The sequence below is a fragment of the Dreissena polymorpha genome, chromosome 14 (genome assembly GCF_020536995.1).
Source record: "Dreissena polymorpha isolate Duluth1 chromosome 14, UMN_Dpol_1.0, whole genome shotgun sequence".
Lineage (NCBI taxonomy): Eukaryota > Metazoa > Mollusca > Bivalvia > Myida > Dreissenidae > Dreissena > Dreissena polymorpha.
In genome coordinates, this window is record NC_068368.1 from 32,253,116 (window position 1) to 32,267,621 (window position 14,506).

At 35.1% G+C, this 14,506-nt stretch overlaps 1 long non-coding RNA gene across 1 annotated transcript; it reads left to right on the forward strand.

Moving 5' to 3' along the window:
- The first annotated feature begins 12,108 nt into the window (after nucleotides 1-12,108).
- Nucleotides 12,109-13,781, forward strand: LOC127857696 (uncharacterized). Its single transcript, XR_008038563.1, has 2 exons — nucleotides 12,109-12,322; nucleotides 13,191-13,781. It is a non-coding gene; the product is annotated as an uncharacterized LOC127857696 (long non-coding RNA).
- The last annotated feature ends 725 nt before the right edge of the window (nucleotides 13,782-14,506 follow it).

Sequence of the window (14,506 nt, forward strand, 5' to 3'; positions counted from 1 at the left end):
TGTTTTTAACTTTTTATTCATGCCGTTACCACAAAAACTGGATTGAATGCCAGATGGATGGACGAAACCATGACTGTGTACTCCTGCGAACAGTTGTAAATGTTTGGGATTATGGTTGGCACCATTTAACTTTTCTTGGCTGTCTAATGAATTGATGGACCATTTCTTGGGGGCTAGGCAGCTGACTGTAACAAACTGATTACGATAATGTATCCTTTCCACCCCTTATCTTGTTCGTTGGACGGATGCGTGCATTAGTTAATGACCGGCACGAACACCACTCTGACCTTTTTGTGCAGCCACCCTACCCCAGTCATTCCTGCAGTAAGTCTCAAAAATGGTAAAAGCTAACTGATTAGTCATTGTGAAACATATATCTACTCTTGCAATAACACGTTGTGCTTGCGAGTATCTTTTACGAGTATCTTTTACGATCATTGTAAAAATATATATTATTTCGAGCCCGTTTTTACATCCGAAGAAATCAGGGACAGACTTTCAAACAATATTTTCTCCCCTTTATGGATAGCTCGCGTCCTATTCCTTTAAAACAACGGGGCATATCACATAATGCATGGATATGCAACCACTAACCCCTAAACACTGATTCCAAAATTTTATATTTTCTTTCAAAATTCTTTGCAAGAACTGTTTTAACCCTAAATTTTGATTTATTAGAAAACAAAAATCGCCATTGTTCTTGAACCCGGCTTAAAGGGGTATTCCACTACGATTACCCACGATTTGTCCCGATTTCCAATATTTTGAGGTCGGAAACATTCGTAGCTCAATCGGCGAAGGTCCAAACTTATTCGTAGCTAGTAGTGGGCCGGTCGTAAGTGATTCCTGTAACGCGTGAGCTCCCGAAAAATCGTGGCCAGATTTCTAAACGTTAAATTTGACCAGGACCTCCAAGACTGAATTTAATCGCAGTTGACTCGTAACAACGTCGTAAAGCGTTCTTGGGCGTCGTAATGGAATCGTAGGTAATTCGTGACTCAATCGGGAAATCGGTGCTCACGTAATCTGTCTACGAATAAGCTACGATTTTGTCAAGACTTTCACGATTTCAATCAGAGTGAGTTGCGAGCCCGCTAAGATTCTCGCGATTTAGTTACGAAACAGTTACGATTTTCGGAGAATGGGTGTGGTATATAAACAGGGCTTCTCGGTTTTTTTCAGTCATTCAGTTGTAATGGCTTTGTATGAATAACAGGTAATTTGTTTATAATAAAAAATTGCAAGAAAAGGCAAGGGCAGGGGGAAGATAAGTAACAATACACTTGGTGTTGATATTCAAGCTCTAGTGCAAATACTACAGCTGCTCTTCGTCGAATTTCCATTTTTGATTTGGTGCCTAAACAGAAACGGAGGCCTTCTTACACATGTACATGTACCCAGAAGAATGTAGGTCACATTGTAAAGAAAGATCAATATCAATAGATATTGGCGCCTAATTCATGAGTGTGTTCGGTGAGGTCCTAGCTTAGTCGTGACCGATCTGCGTCGTTCGTAGTACAGTCGCAGTAGATTCTACACGTTGTGAGGTCGCGATCCTATTCGCAAGACTTCAACCGAACCCCACGATTCGTCGTAACTCAATCGTACCAGTGTCGTAACCGAATCGAAAGCTGTCGCAAATTTTCCCGATTCAATAAATGTGATAAATCGTAGCGAATCGTGGGCTTGTTTTCGTAGTGGAATAGGACCATAATAGCAGTGAATTACACTGACAAAGATAGGTACAGACTGATACAATCAACAACAACAACGACGCTTTGACAAATGTACATAAATTAAAAATACTTACTCGTTCTGATTGTATTGGAATTAGTTTTTATGGGTAAGTGGTATATGCAAAGGGGTTTTTATCATGTATGTTAGAAAAATCCTTGTTATTATTATTCAGGATTTATTGAAATATGGCTGTTTGCAGTCGACGATGCAGGGATTTGTCCCATATTTAGCACTTTATTTACAAATTTCTTTAAAGGTATGCCAGTGAACACGTTTTTACAACGAAAATGATATCAACCAATGTCAACCAATGTCCCCGAGTACCATATCCGCCAGGGTTTCTTAAATAAATTCGTATGAGTGGAAAAATCGACTTTACATTCAATATGTTGATGAAAAAATGATATGACCCGGTGCAGTACCAAAGATGTTAATATATGGTAGGAGTGTAGTTCATTTATAAACTACTACTACTATGTATGCCTACTCGGATGCATTTTAGATCATTTTCATTGAACTTTGAGGTTTCATAATTATATCCGTTCTGAAGCTTAGTTAATTACCAGCTTATTTGTATCTTTTGTTGTATTTTTATTGTTTGAAAATCATTGTAAATGTAAATCAATTCATTCATTCAGGTAAAAATATACGACAGTAAGGCAATCTTTACATTTATATTATTATTTAAAGCCTATGGTTCCAATTATGGGTAGACTTTCATAAATCTGAACTAAATTTGGATAAATGATACATGACTTAAAGTGGATAGTTTTGCAAACATCTCCGATAATTCGCGTGTGTCAATGTCTGTTTATTTTCTTTCTTTTTTGGTAATGATATACACATGTATGCAAAATGTAATCATACATTTTCAAAACACAATCCAAGCCTCCTTATGTGTATTTGCATAGATAACACGCAGTTCTCATCTGCAGAAGCCCCAAGCCTTTAAGGAATATATTCAGCCCGAATTCAGCAAATTATAACATTTAAAACTCGGGCGTACTTTTCATTTGCGCGTAAAACGCATATTGAGAGAAATCGTCAAGATTGCATTTAAATTATATAGCTCTGGTCTTGTATGACTATACTCATTAAATGACTTCATGGTATGTGTTTTTCTTTACAAGTCATTTATAGTTTCACGTCATGGATAAAAGGTATTTATCGTATTGAATAATAAGTACGACAAAGAGTTTGTTTGCAAGTCGCGTAACACACTAATGGTAAATTATTAACTAACGGCTCGCGCATACATGTCGCGAATCTCTCTCACTCTGATTCTCTCCACTGTGTCTGTCTCTGTCAGTGTCTGTCTTTCTCTCTGTCTGTCCGTACATACCAGAGCTACAGTAGGGGGTTCTTTTTGTCCGTTTTTCTGTGCAACTTGACACTTCTTGATGAGGTTCATTCCGTAAAAAAACGCTCTTACGGTGTTAAAAATATACTTGTGGGGTTAAAAAAAGATCAAAGAAAAATCAAAGGAATAACCCCATAATGTACAGAAAACCAGACAAAAAGACCCCCCCCCCCCCCTACTGTAGCTCTGCTATGTACGGACAGACGGACACTGACAGAGACAGACAGGAAAATGCGCATCTCTACTTGCCGACTTTACGATTGATCAAGAGCACGCATTTTATTTAAAACCAATTTCAAGATGCAATATGAATATTTAAACGAACATTAAAAACAAAGTAATGATAACACAGCAAAGTGACAACATCATATTTTTTATTTTCTTAAAATAAATGTCATTAAGCTCAATTTATTTTATTTTTATTTTTTATGATTTTGATGTAATCTTTGATGGTGAAATAAACAAAATGTGTTGCCAAAACTACTATTTAATTTTCTTACATGTATTTTTAAAAATATTTAACTTCAACTGAGTCACATAAAATTAAAATTTGAAATTTTTATGGACTTAATTTTTCACAGATTTGAAATTTTTGGAAAATTGTATTAAAATAATTTTTTTTAAATAAAAATTAACAATTTATGTTACACAGACTAAGAATAAAAATAAGAATCAAAGGTCTTCAGATGGATTCGATCCTATTATAAACAGATACATGTATTTTCCATATTTTCGGATAATCGGTCGAAGCCTAGACGAAGCGAGTTTTTTTTTAAATAATATTTCGCTTGTTTGAATATATTCAATATATTATTAAATGTTCAACCGTTCAGTAAGATCTGAATCGCAGAAAGTGGAGTCGCCATATGGGTAAATTATAAGCCTAATTTGTGATCTTTGAATAACTTACCTATTGAGTCATATAATTTATAAACTGTGCACATTCAAATGCGTCATGCTAATTCACTTAATGTTTGAGTCGCGTGCCATGAACTATATGCATTTTATCGCAGTCTTCCGTTTTCTATATACATGTATATAATATGAGTCGTGTTCTGAGAAAACTGGGCTTAATTTATGTGCGTAAAGTGTCGTCCCAGATTAGCCTGTGCAGTCCGTACAGGCTAATCAGGGACGACACTTTCAGCCTAAATTGGATTTTGCTAAAAAGAGACTTCATTTAAACGAAAAATGTCATAAACGCGGAAAGTGTCGTTCCTGGTTAGCCTTTGCGGACTGCACAGGCTAATCTGGGACGACACATTACGCACATGCATTATGCCCAGTTTTCTCAGAACACGACTCATATGTATATACCAATACTTAAAGTCTATCGGGTTGATCGCCGTTATATTTTAGTCGCAATTAAATCCATAAGCTCCGAAATTGCACGAAAAGATTCACTTTACAAATAGCCTTCACCTTTTCAGTGGAAAAAGAAACCGTCAATTTTAGCGATGCATCACTGATGTTTAAACTTTGCCCTATACGGCATGCCTCTTACCAACATAAATTTAAATTTAATACGTTTGTTAACTCATTTACATAATTACTTTCACGGGTATGCGTGATGAGGTAAATCGAAGGTCGTTGCTCTGAAAAGCTATTTATGCAAACAATTCATATCACTATGATGCTTGCAATATTGAGTATTTTATGTTTACATCCTACTAACATCTTTACACATAATAACACATTATCTTTTATTTCATCCAACATTATGTTCATAGTATTTCAGTGGCGAATATGTTTCTTTTCCTATTGAAACTAATGTATTACTCGTTCAATTATGAAAACCTAGTCATTACAATACTTATTGACAATAAAACATACAATTTCACCTCTTCTTGTTCTTCATGTTTTATTTGTTAATACAGTAAAATATATTATCTTATTATCACCACCACCTTCATTAAAATACATGGTCGTTTCATTCCATCTCCTTTCACTGGTCGCAAACATTACAACATCAACGCCGTATATCTTTTTAAAGATATTTCTTGTTTACATTTAAACGTTTTCAAATTAATTTTATAAAAATATGAAAATATTTCTTAATGTTGATTGAAAGTATTGTAACGTTCGTTGTTGATGGGATCCCATTCGTAGTTTTATTTTTATCCTAACCAGTGTGATAGATTGAAAATGATAAATTTCAATTCGATTACAAAACACATAACCGTTATACTATATGTCAAAGAGTTGTGTTGTTGTTGTTGTTGTGGGAGGAGACTAAGTGTATTTTAACAATCATGCGTTTAAATTGAATCTATATGCTACTATACTGCACGGTAAGTATAATATATTTAAAAAAAACAACGAGAGATGTGTTTGCTAAAAACACAATGCCCCTACAGCGCCGCGTTGAAGCCTTATATTTGACCTTTGACTTTGAAGGATGACCTTGACCTTGCACCACTCACAATGTGCAACTCCATGAGATACACATGCATGCCAAATATCAAGTTGCTATCTTCAATATTGCAAAAGTTATGAGCAATGTTAAAGTTTTCGGACGGACGGACGGACGGACTGACTGACGGACTGACTGACAGTTCAACTGCTATATGCCACCCTACCAGAGGCATAAAAACACGTGTTGCATACGTTCGCATTCTGGCTGCCCGTTTTAAAACTTACATATTCTCCGTTGTAACGTTCAAAATATGGCATCATATCGTTTACAATTTTCATCATCGTGACTCTTATCAACATCTTAAACCATTCAATAGTCTTTTGAAATTTAAAATAAACATCTCAATATTCAATTTTCCTCGAATTATTCATGTCCACATCTAGAGCATCGACTTCGTCTGCGCCAATATTAATGTCTAATTACAACATTAAGAAGATCGATAGACCTCCTTCATGGACACTGATGTTATTCGAGGGGGGGGGGGGCCTATATTACAATGTTGCTATCACGTTTTATCGAAAGGTCAATGACCGCTGAAATTGTTGAAAACTGTATGCCGATACAGTTATTACGTATTGTGATAGGGTATGAAACGAGATCATGTACATGTGTTATTGCATGAAAGTGTCTTACTCACGTTTTCAACAATATTATGTATATGCGAAAATTGTTAATCCTTAGTCTGTTACAGATCGATTCGAACGTCTGCGAAACATGTAGAAACAACATAATTCGTTGATATATAAAGTTAATGGATTTTATAAAAACTGGTTAGACGTAATATATCAACTTGCCGATTATACAACTAAACGTATATGTTAGGATTGTTGTCTTGTTTTTGGAACCATCTTAAAAATTAGGTACACATGTTTTAAATTACTAGACAGAAGCTGTTTCGTCGTTCCTATAAATGTACAGGAGTGTCTTCAAAAGCTGAGAGGAACCTTGCGGTAATGGTATCAAATACATCAGTTTTTAACCCATTTATGCCTAGTGGACTCTCCCATCCTTCTAAATTGGATCAATTTATTTCCAAATAATATACGTCTAGTATATTTATTTCTATGTGTACAATATTTCTTACAGAAATTCCTTTAAGCAAACAGCGCAGACCCTGATGAGACGCCGCATCATGCGGCGTCTCATCTGGGTCTACGCTGTTTGCCAACGCCCTTTTTCTAGACGCTAGGCATAAATGTGTTAAGCTAATCTGTGAAAAACGACAGCTCTGCATGACTTTTGTATTTTATTATGTACACAACAGGTTACTGTCTGAACGGTTAGTAATATATCAAGCGAGGCTTAGCATAAAATAACGGCGAGGCTTGTCTGATATATTGCAAAACTATCAGGCAGTAACCTATTTTTATAAACAGATGACGTAATAGTTGATTTTGAGTTAAATGACTTCAAAACATTATCTGATATAACAGATTCCTGTTGAACTATAAAAGTCGGTAGTCGAGTGGTAACACACTTGTCTATCATTCCGGAGATCTCCGGTTCAATTCCGGGCCGGGGCAATGGAAATTTCAGAAATGCTTCAAGTATTTCCCACCCAACTAGAGATGTACTGGTATGAAACCCAGGTAATTCTCGCGTGTATCGGTGCTATACACTGAGCACGTAAAATAACCAAGGGATCTATTCGCAAAGAGCTAGGGTATCGCAGCCGGGTTCCTTGTATCTCAATACTGTCTCTTCTGCATGCTGTCTCTTCAGCAAAAACCGAAGGGCCCCAATGGAAATTAGTGCTTGCACTTTCATGGGTTATCCTTGACCGCAAGGTCAAAAAAAGAGAAAAAAGAACAAATAATATCTGGCATCGTGATATCAGGCAGATATAAATGTAGCGGTATGATAAATTACGTTTTCGTCAATTTAACACATGCACTCCAGGATGACAGCTTGCTGTTTTTACAACAAATACTTCCATATTTCCAATTAAGTATATTAACAGTTGATCGCAATATAAGTGTATATGTATGTTGGACAATAATTTTAACCCATCTATGCCTAGCATCTAGAAAAAAATGCCTTTGCAAACAGCGTAGACCCGGATGAGACGCCGCATGGTGCGGCGTCTCATCAGGGTATGCGCTGTTTGCTTAAAGGAATTTCTGTAAGAAATATTCTAAATATAGAAATAAATTTACTAGACATCCCTTATTTCGGAAATAAATTGATCCAATTTAGAAGGATGGGAGAGTCCACTAGGCATAAATGGGTTAATATTTCTTGACCAGGTGCGAACGCATATAATTTAATGATGTTCTTTTATTAATTAATACCACAAATGTGTATAAGTATATAGTTTAATATAATAATGCATGTATATTATGAAGACATCTAAGAGTTTTGGTTCTTACCTAGCCTCTATCGTCTTGCGACATACAGGTATGGGCCATGTTGGCAGGATATCCGTCCCTCCATATTACATTATACTTTCGTATAATCATTGAATAATTCTCAGTATCAAGGTACAGGGCCTTAAGCATAGCACACCATACGCCCCGCGTCAGACCAGACTGCGCGAATCAAATTGTTCTTGTACCATTTTCGATTAGCGTAGCAACTGACGAACTGCGCGGATATAATTTGTCTTTTTCCATATGCGGCCAGCGTTGCTCAAGACCACCCTTCGCAGTCTGTCAGGAGATACCGTGTCCGCTTATTTCAAACTCTAACTGAAACAATTTTGTTTAAGTAAATACAGGCCACCGGCAAAAAATATACAATATATACTATTAAAACGCTGCTGATTTACCAATAGTGATACATCGACTATCTCCGGAATCCTCCGTAAGATTTAAGCAATAAATCATCTGCTGACCCAGAGTGCCTGATTGACAAATGATTGCTGGTCACAACATGGTTTGCCGGCTTACTAAGTTAGTGAATCAGTTGATTTGTTTGTTTTTATGTTTTACCGTATTCAACATAAAACGACAGTCAGCGAAGCTAATCTTTTGTAACTCATTGCTGGATAAGTTCGTCTTAAAGTACTTAGTGTACATACATATGCCAATGACTGACACATGTCCTACTTAAACAAGATAGTGCAGAAACGGTCACATAAATAATCCGAGATATTCGGATGTTTGCTTGTTTGATAGGATTTAACCAAAGCATGACAATGATCACATGACAAACGTACAACTTTCAGTTTCTGAAATTAATTAGTTTCGAACACATACCGTAAAACAAGAGTGTTGCTAAGTCTGTGTGGACTCAATGGAAGTTAAAATGCCAATAAAAAGAGACCCAGAGTCTCATTTTTTGAAAGCCAGGATACTGCAGATTTTTATTTAGACCATCATCCACAGGTCAGCGAGGAAGGCATTTATTTAAACTGATGTTATTGTTTCTTTTTTGTAAATAATTTATGATTTTTATAAGTTTGGGGTTCCGTGCAAATAAGCGTAGTATATAATAATTATAATTAATTATGATCATTTAGCAAATTTATCTTAATACAAAATGACATTATCTTACTGAGTTTTTGTGTACTTGTGTCTGGGCCATAGTGAAGTTCCATTATGTGATTTTTCATACCCGATTCTATTCTTACTTGTTGCGCTACTATTCCGTGTCGAAATAGCACCTTTAACGAGGAGCCACGGATAACCAGAGCAGACAACGGCTAATTTATTGTTAACAATAGATTGACTTCCAACATAAACACGTCAAGGTCATTTGTAAGCCAGGTTGGGTTACATCAATTTCAGCATAACCTAAATGTATACAGGTAGGCACATATTTATACGAGGTCAATGATCTCTCAAAAGTTTACAAACAAACGGGTATAAGGAAATATGAATTTCAAGATTGTCCGTACTTAAAGAGACTTTTATTTCGAAAATAAGTATAAGCATAATACTTTCTCACTAATTTTGACCCTATTTCCGCAACCAATTATTTTAAACCGTAACAGTTTTACTTTATCGAATACTTTTATAGAATTGTGGCTATTGAATTAAACGTGTTTTCGTTTTGTTTTTCTTTTGACTGAACGTCTATATTATATTGTATAATAATACTATTATTTATATGCGCAATGACAAACAAGCTGCGTGTAGTGTAATATTGCTTTATTGTTTGCTATTGTCTAGACCCTTGGAGGCATGGTTCATTAGCAAGACCCAATATGTATTGGTTTTCTATCACGTTCATTCACTACCAATAACAGAGTAACTAAGAACCAAACAAACATATCCTCTACCTCCAGGCTCTATTCGCTGAGCTTGTCAGACATCGCTTACGATTACACGTAGTACATTGGCTTCAACAAGTCTATTGGTAACTATAAACATCTTTTATAAGATCAAGTTAATACTGGCCATGTTAATGTATTGCAACTGGGCATCGCTCTGGGAAAACGGGGTTTAACCACTGTCCTTTCATTGTCGTCTGTGACTAGCATGTTCAGGTTAATATGCACAGAGTAGTCAAGGACGCCACATACCGCCTAGACTTGACTAGCATGTTCAGGTTAATCTGCACAGAGTAGTCAAGGACGCCACTTACCGCCTAGACTGGACTTTCGCTCTGAAGAGACGTCCTTTAAACGACACGTTTCTTAAAAACGGACATTGTCGTCTCTGATTAGCCTGTGCGAACTGAACAGGCAAATATAGTACGACACTTCAAACGCGTGCTTTAAGCCCGGTTTTCCTAGACTGCGGTTCATATATAAACCAAACGGTGATACAAGTTAAAGACGTTCATGCTAGTAACCATTGACACCACTGTATCAAAATGTTTTCTTTTTATAACTAATATATATATATATATATATATATATATATATATATATATATATATATATATATATATATATATATATATATATAAATATATATATATATATATATATATATATATATATATATATATATATATATATATCAATACATACCGTGATTTGCGGGGTGCCCGTCGTTTTCAGACCTTTCTTGTGGGGCTTATATTTAATATGGGATCTATATAAGAACCCGCAAAATATGTGCGCCTTAAATGTGTTAACTTTCATACTGGAAGCATCCTATAGCAATTACGCGCAAGTCGGTCTTAAATTGAAATTAAAATAGAGTTGTCTCCCCTACTCCAGGTCAGTAAAGAACCCCAATCGCACATTCTCGGCCCTTTCCGTCAAACATCGGATAAGTACCTCGAAGGAGATAGTATGAATACACATTTCGGAAGCGGTATTGCGGTCTACCTACGCGGGCCTACGCGAATCAAAATTATATAGTAAAAACAAACATGGCCGGTTTTGCGAGTTGTTTACATTTTGCAAAGATGAAAATGGGGATTTTCTATGCTCTGAAGCCAGAGCAAGTACAAACTCTACAGGAATTATGGACGCCGTCGTTGTTATTGTTTTTGTTGTTGTAACATTCTTAGAATGGTATCACGTGGGCGGACTACTTTCAACCCGTATTTCTCCCGAGTCCGATTATGATAATCTGCGAGGGGTACCGAATGTAAAGAACCCATCTCTACATCATCTAGACGCTTGCATAGAACCCGCAATTTTATGTATGCCCCGCAGTTAAAGCGCGTGAAGTGATATAGAACACGAAGATCAGAAAATGGCGGCAGTTAACGGGTGTTACATGTGATATTGAAAATTAATAGATCTACAGTACTCAGTAATGATGTATTTCAAGGTAAATTGAACACACAATTGTTTGTTTTATGAAACCTTGCGTAGCACAGTTAAAATATGCTGTAGTTCCAAATCACCAACGATTGTCTCACAATCACACATGAAGTCTTATTGATATTGCAAACGGTTTTTAAGTTGTTTTTAGCTATCTTACTTAGACTGTAAACTCGCTTTTAAACTAGTTTTCAACTAATTTATTGTTGTAAATAATACGTGTATTCAGCTGTTCAGTTATTATGCAGAGGGAAAATTAAATAATCTCTTTCGATTAGTGGCTATTATTTGCCAGAGTGGCAGAGAGGCAGGTAGTCCGGATTTCTGGTCTCGAAGGCTATTGCTATATTGACTGACGCCTTCGAGTCCAGAGTCCATCGTGATTTTTACGTTAGATTTCTCCGCACAGATTTTCTGCGCACGTTTGACGGCCTATAACTTCATTAATATTAGCAACCACAGAAGACCTGATAAGCCCACTAGAATTTATCGATATCGTATCGATTTCCGAGGGGTTGTTAACTTCTAACCAATATTTCAATAAGTAATTATCATGCAAAAATAATGAAAATGCTATGTAATTAAAGCTTAATTAATAAACTTTACAATGATATAAATTTCTTTATTATTTGTTCATTGTTTGTTGATTAAGACTATTGGTAATTAGTTTGCCTATTGGATGCTTTGAAGCGTCGGTATCGAGCGAGCTCCCGGCGGCGTTTTAGTAAACATGTGTGAAATCAAAGTTGAATGCGATCGTAGTTTCGTAACATATGCAAATGATTTTCATTTGACCAATCAAATAAAAGATTGTTGTTTACAATGATGTAAGCCGCTTAGTTCTACGACAAAAAATAATGAAACAATAAAGCCCTAAAGTTAGACGAAAATGGAACGAAAAGTATAGAAAATTCATAATAGCGGCATATATCGTAAAAAAAATCAATTTCTGCTGGTTAAAATGGTGTATAAATTGTTAAAATTGAGTAGAAATTGACGATCGCATCGTGATTCGAGAGTGCGGGGTCATCAAGGCCACGCGGTTGAGATTTTTTTTCCATACGACGCCATCTTGAAAAATTCCAAAATTGTTTACTCGCTGTAGTTGAATCGATAAATATATCGATTTAATTGTTCGAAACAGGTAACTATCGCTTGCAAACAAATAAAATAATGTTTTTTGTTTGATTTAAATAAGAATGCGATGTATTTAATGTAAATAAAGCATTGCATTGTTTTGTTGATTTTACGATGATGTATGTCATCGTCACAGTTTGTGACCCGTTATTGATAACACTTTGAAAACGTAAGTTTCCTAGAAAAATCGTTTTAAAACTAAAATTTCATGTTTCAAAAGGACTATTTATGTTATGTATTCGATGTATGAGTTTGTTTTATGTATCACAGTATTACTATTACCCTGTTAATCTTTCAAGAAATCTTATTAACCCTAGTCCTTAACTTAAGCCAACTTGTTTCTTAACCCATTTATGCCTAGTGGACGTAACCATCCTTCTAAATTGGATTAATTTATTTCCAAAGTTAGGGATGTCTAGTATATTTATTTCTATATTAAGAATATTTTTTACAGAAATTCCTTTAAGCAAACAGCGCAGACCAAGATGAGACGCCACATCGTGCAGCGTCTCATCTGGGTCTACACTGTTTGCCAATGCCTTTTTTCTAGACGCTAGGCATAAATTGGTTAACCTTGCATAAATAAGAGATTTGATTTATATTATAAACCAGAAATCAATTCATATAAGCATTATATGGCTTTTAAGTAGACATATCATATTGTAATGGCATTTACTGTTATTATTTTATTAAAATTCACACAGATATGTTTAATGTTATTTTGAAGAGCACTATGTCAGTTAAATAAAATACATCTTCATTTACAATCTAGAGCTGTATTTTTATTGTATACTGATTATGTTGGGTTGTAAATACAATAAAAATACAACATAATTATATATATATATTATATATATATTTATTTTTCATTTCAGAAACCAACTATGCAGTGTGACGGAGACATACACCCTGGTCCGTTCTGTCAAGAATACAACGTTAAGATTTCATTCATGGCTGTGCAAAGCTGAAGAGTGTCCTCCGGAACTGTCAAATGTAGACATTAAAAATGGACTTGTTTTGGAGCTTGTGCATTTTGCATCACACCAAAAGTTGAATGCATGAACCCGGGGCGCCAGAGGTTCTTCAAGGATTACATTGAACTCAATGAACTGTATAACAAATACAAAGAGTGTTTTTTCACATAAATGTGCTGTTGCATTTAAACAATAAATTCAGCTGCTACTATAGATGAATGAATTCACAGATTGACAACCCCTTATTTTTTAAGCAAGTGTTACATATATTACACAATGAAATTCGTTCAAGTTGTATTGCAGGGCTTACATTGTTGCAGCTGATGTTCATATCTTTATTACACTTAAGATTAATGTATCTATCATATAACATGTGTTATTGAATTATTGATATATTGTTTGAATATACCATAGCATGTTTGATTATGCAAAAAAACTGAACAAAACTATAATACATATAAAAAAAGATCTTGAATAAAGTTGGTAAACATATTTGTTGTTTTTTTGCAATTTTTTTCTGTAGTAATAAGCAATTATCTTGGTAATGAGTGGAGATACTGCATTGAAAGTTGCTGCAATGGATAGATCATGAAAAAATACATTAGACTACCAAATATTATGACATTTGAATCATAAATAAAAAAGTTATAGCAATTTAACTAAAATATTTCTTCGAAAAGGTTCCGCGAAGACATGATAGTACTGGACTAAAGTATTGGGAGAGAATTCATAAAAGCGACGCAAAGTTTAAAACTTTAAAAGCTCATAACTTTGGTTCTACTTAAGATATTCCAAAAACTCAAAAAGTTATTTAATTGTCTTTTCAATCTCTTTTAGAAAAAATAAAAAAGAACAAGATAACTTTAATTTAAAAAATATGTCTGTGGTTGCTATTAATATTGAATGGTATATGAATTCAAACATACCGATTTGGAGTTTAACCATTTATCTGTCAATCTGTGAAGTTTATATGTCGCTATTGTATTAATATCCAAACTTTTGATTTTAATCAGACATATAAAAAGTGCAAAAAAATGTTGAGGTAGAAGTCCGAAACATTCGAAATGACCAAGTACGTGTTCACTAAGCTGGTCCCCCGCTGTCTACTGGCTCCATTATGTTCCACGACATTCGATAGACGAAAGACCGGTTTCCAGTCTACTACGTCACACGGGGTTCCCCAGGAATTTCTCAGATCTATGACGTATTTTGTGGGA